Source organism: Cryptomeria japonica, chromosome 2 (assembly GCF_030272615.1).
Source record: "Cryptomeria japonica chromosome 2, Sugi_1.0, whole genome shotgun sequence".
Taxonomy (NCBI): domain Eukaryota; kingdom Viridiplantae; phylum Streptophyta; class Pinopsida; order Cupressales; family Cupressaceae; genus Cryptomeria; species Cryptomeria japonica.
In genome coordinates, this window is record NC_081406.1 from 57,244,068 (window position 1) to 57,249,372 (window position 5,305).

A 5,305-nucleotide genomic window follows, 5' to 3' on the forward strand; every position below is an offset into this window, starting at 1 on the left:
TTGGTTTTTAAGAAAAATATTAGCTATCTAACAATCTCAAATCTCTCAAATAAATCAAAAAAGCAATGAGCTATACCAGACAACACAGCTCTGATACCATGTTAAATTCTGTGAGAAGCAAGAATTGAGCCAGGATCTGATGTCGGTCATAGATCACATGCAACTCCAAGCAACGGATGATCGAAGATCAAAATAGCTGAATGAAGATAAATCTGATATGAGAGAAAAATAGAGATAAAGAAGAGAATTTAGAGAAGACTCTCACCGAGCTATCACTTCCTTGTGAAGGTGAGAGTATATTGCTTATTATATAGAAAAATAATAGCATATACAACCAAGAGGTGCATTAACTCCCACCTCCATAAAAAGTGGGAGGTTTTACCTACTACCCCATAAAAGGTGGGAGGTTTTTACCTACTTGGTAAATGCCAAAACATGTGGCATAACCTCCTTACATGAAAACAAAAAAGGAGTTATAAGAGGTGGCACATAAGGCCAAAAGAGGGTGAGAAACCCAACTACCCCATAACCCACTTAGGAAATGACAAAATAGTGGTTATGAGAGGTGGCACAACAAGCCAAAAGAGGGTGTGTAACTCAACTACCCATGTGAGGTGGAGAGTTACACATGTAGCTAATGTATTCCGCCACGTGTCCTCATATTAACCACACCTAATAACCTAAGCAAGCTTAATAATATATGTGTAGGAAAAATAAATACCCCCTAACATAAGGAAAATAAAAAAACCTACACTAACATTTATCATACTTGTACTTCATCTTTTTTACCTATGGTTTGTTTGGTGAGGATTCTAACTGACTTGAGGAAGGCTTTGATTTGCCTTGAGAGGGATTTGACATTTGCAAAGTACTGCATCTAACACCGAGGATTAACTTTTTTGACAATCGTCATCATTAGAAAACCAAATTTATCAACTGGGCCAAGAATTCGAAGCTAAAATGATCTTGGGAAAAATATTGTTGAAAACTGGCAGGTCGGAGAAAAAAGTTCGACCTGTCCATTAGAAATCAAAACTTGCACATCGGACTTTATAGTCCTATGTGCATGTGGGAAGATTGATATTTGTATATCGAACTTTAAAGTCTGATATGCAGTAATAATATGTAAAAATAATATGTACATCGAACTTTAAAGTCCGATGTGTAGGTGATAAAGCGAATTGACATGTCGGGTTTTAAAGCCCGACATGTCACTTGGATAAGACTCGGTGTGAACATATCAGACTTTAAAGTCTGATATGTTGTTGGAAAAAAAACACTCTTTGCTAACACGTCGAGTTTTAAAACCCGACTTGTTAACAGGGAAGAATGTCTCCTGCATGTCAGATTTTAAAATCCGACATGTAGGAAGGGGGAAAAAATCATCAACACCTCACATGTTGGGGTTTTAAATCCGACATGCGAGGAAAAAAAGAGAGGAAGGAGGAAGAAATTAGGGCATCGGACTTTAAAATCTGATGTGCCCCAATTTCTACAAAAAAACCTGGAAGAAAAACCGAAAAAAACCTAACTGAAACAAAAAAGCATGCAAATTAAAAAGAAAAACCCGAAAATCAACAAACCCTACCTAAAAAATGTCGATCGGCAAGAAGAAGAAATCGGCAACACAATTAGGAGAAAATAGTGAAAGGAGAGCCGAAGAGCACGAGAGAAGCAACTTAACTAGCTAAAAATGAGATTAAACAAACCAAAAAACCAATAAAAAACCTTTAAACAAGACATTAATGACAACATATGGTAAGGCGCGTCGTGCATGTTAGACTTTAAAGTCTGACATGCGAGAAAAATCTCCTTGCAATTCAGACTTTAAAGTCCGACATGTATCTTTCTACTGACAAGACCACACATCGGACTTTAAAGTCCAATGTGCAAGGAAGATTTCCCTGCAGGTTGGACTTTAAAGTCCAATCTACAGGAAAGACTCTTAAAGCACTACACATTAGACTTTAAAGTTCAATGTGCAATTTTAACCTAGAAGCACCCTGTAGATCAGACTTTAAAGTCTGACCTGCAGGAAAAAATGTGAAATCTAATAACTCAAAAGTGAGAAAAGCAAATGACGAAAAGTAAAAAGTGACTAGCCAAAAAATTCAATCAACCTTTCTTAAAGGACATGAGTTACCAAATGGACCAGTTTCGTAGGGTTGCTTCACGATTTTAGCCATGCTGAAATCGAGGACAATAGTTGGCTCTAATTGGGGAGCAAGCTACACCACTTGAAGCTTATAGAATCTAGAACTTTGAGTTCCTGTATCCATTGGGCTATAGAGTTAGGTGATAAAAAGACTCAAAAAAATAAAATACTATACATTTTTTTACAAAATGTACAACTTCCCTTTTACGTTGCTCCTTATTGAGTAAAGAGCTTCAAATGTTCTCCATTATGAGGTAGTGAGAATGGGGTACCATCTACATATGCAAGCAAGTAACTATGGTCGCCACATATTTCGTGAATAGTGAAGGGGCCTCTCCATAGGGAATCAAATTTCCCGCGTAAACCCTTTGGTTCCCTCCTCTTGTCCCACAACAAGACTTGATCACCAATTGTGAACTCACGAGAGTCATCTTCTTGTCAAATAATACCTTCACTTAGCTTTAGTGTGGAGCAATTATATCCACCACCTCTGCTCTCGTTTCCTAAATTTGAGAAAGAAACACAATTCGCTTATCAAGTGAACCTTGGTAAGTTTCATCTTCAATGAACTTGGAAAGCTTTAATGCTACGAATTCCAAGGTGATAGGAATATTGGCATTCAATCCATACAAAAGTTGGAAAGGTGACATGCCAATTGCTCTCTTAGGAGTTATACGATCCGCCCATAGCGCATCATAGAGAGCTTTGTGCCAAGTTTCTTGTCTCTCATCAATAAGCTTTTTGATAATTGTAACAAGGTTCTTATTGCTTGACTTAGTCTGGCCATTTCCTTACGGATAATAGTTAGATGAGTGTGAAAGGGTAATACCATAATTGAAACAAAAGTCAATGATCTCATAAGATGAAAAACATGAAGCATTATTAGTTACTATCTTATGAGGAACACCAAACCTTGAAACAATGTTCTCCTTCAAAAATTGACAAACTATTGTTGAAATAGCTTGTTTAGTTGGAATTGCCTCCACCCACTTGGTGAAGTAATTTGTTGTTGTGAGAATATACATGTGACCTGCACTAGATGTTGGATTGACAGGTCCAATGAAATCGAATCCCCACTGTTGGAAAGGTTCTTCAATTACAGCTTGCTTAAGAGGAAGTGCAGCTAGCTTAGGCTTACCAACAAACTACTGACATTGCTCACATTTGTGAACCCAACTGTTGTTGGCATTATAATAGACAAGAAGAAGGTTGGCATTCTAATTACAATGAGAGATTGTTGGCATTTCAATAAGGATATTGAGAAGGTTGTTGATGACTATGGATATAACTAATTAAGGATGATTACTGTCTTAATATTATTATTTTGTCATTGATGTCAAGAAATTGATTTTCTAATTCAGTATGATGTTGCCATATCTTAAGAAGTATGATTTGATGAGTATAAAGATGTTGGTAAAAGACACATAAGGAATATGATGAATGAGGGGATAAGTTATTCAATGGGAAACTATTACCGAGTCAGACAATGATGAGATCATGATGTTTAGATTGTTTTGATATCCTACATATGCTATTGTTTGAAAGGTTAATACTATACTATGTTACCGAGCAAAGAACCTAGTCAGTAAACCCTAAGGAACCTAGTCGGTAAACCCTAAGGTTTTCGCTATCGGTTAATGAAGGCAAAATGTCTACCGAGTGAAGTTTAGTATTTACCGAGTTACAACCGAGCTATAACAGAATGCATTAAATGTTTACATGTGATATTTAATGAAGGAAGCTGATGAGCTAGAGTGAATTAAATGATTGGTAAGCCGTGTATGAAGATTGTTAAAGAATCTATGGTAAAGAAAGGTCGGCAGGAAGATCTACAGCTCAGATTGAACCGCAATACCCTAACACAAGTTCCAAGGTGAACATGCAAATTCCAAGGTGGGGTAAAACATTTTCAGATCAAAGGATACATTGAACCTGGACAAGATTGAAGATTTGATGGCTATGATTGATCATGGGAAATGTGATCAAGGAGATTAAGTGGTTAGAAGATTTCTTATAAATAGGAAACTGTTGATAAACAATGTATGAGGGCAAGTGTATGTACAGGGATGCTACATAGTGATTACCGAGCATAGAAGCTTGAAGACCTGTTTTGATAACAGAGTATAGATGCCCAGCAAATAGACAAGATTAGTTCTATGTCTAAATTGTATTGAGCAAATAGGAATATGCTTTAGCATTTTTAGATGTGAAGTTGCAGACATATTTTTATTACTGTTAGTTTGAGAAGTAGCAGAAAATCTCTTAACCGAGTGGACTTAACAGTCTTATATGTAAATCCTCTAGCAAGGTGACATTCTTATTGAGTGTTTGAAATCCTTTAACAAGGTCACTTCTAACAAAGTGAAGATCCTAACAAATCTGAGGGAAATCCCTTAACCGGGTCACATCTAGCAATGTGTTTGTAATCTTTAACAGGATTTGCTTTTAACTGAGCATACTCTAGAAGAGTATATTTCTTAGTGGGTCCGAAATCCCACAATGGTTTTTCCCTATTTGGGTTTCCACGTTAAATCTGGTGTTATGAGGTTTATATTGTTCATATGCTTTTAAGTTTGCATGTTTGACAGTTTTGGTTATATGATTGATATATATGTTACCGATGTTGAATCTGATGTTTTTATGGATGATTAAGTTTGTATGATTCACCCCCCCCCACCTCTCATCTTGTTGGCTATTGGATCTGTACTTACATTAAGTATCAAAACTATCAACTGTATGTATCTTTAAACAATGTTGGCCAATAGTATCTTGCACGCAAAATTTTGTGTGAAGTGATAGGGGCAGAAAAGTGTCCACCACAAGAAAGATCATGAAAATATTGAAGTAACCTTACTTGATGTTGCTTGTCAACGCAACGCAAGAAATTTCCATCTAAACCCTTCTTATACAAACCATTGTCCCATAAGACAAATTCATTGCTTTAAGATTTAGGTTCTGCCTTTCATTGCGTGACAAGTGCCCAGGACATCTCCATATGTTAAGAGATATGCCAAGTCAGAATACCACTCATCAGTGGTGCTAACAAACAGAACCTTGGGAAGATCTTGATTCATACCTTCATTTTCCAACACCACTTCATCAACTAATTTTCTATCAGCTATCAACTGACACAAACCTTTTCCACAAACC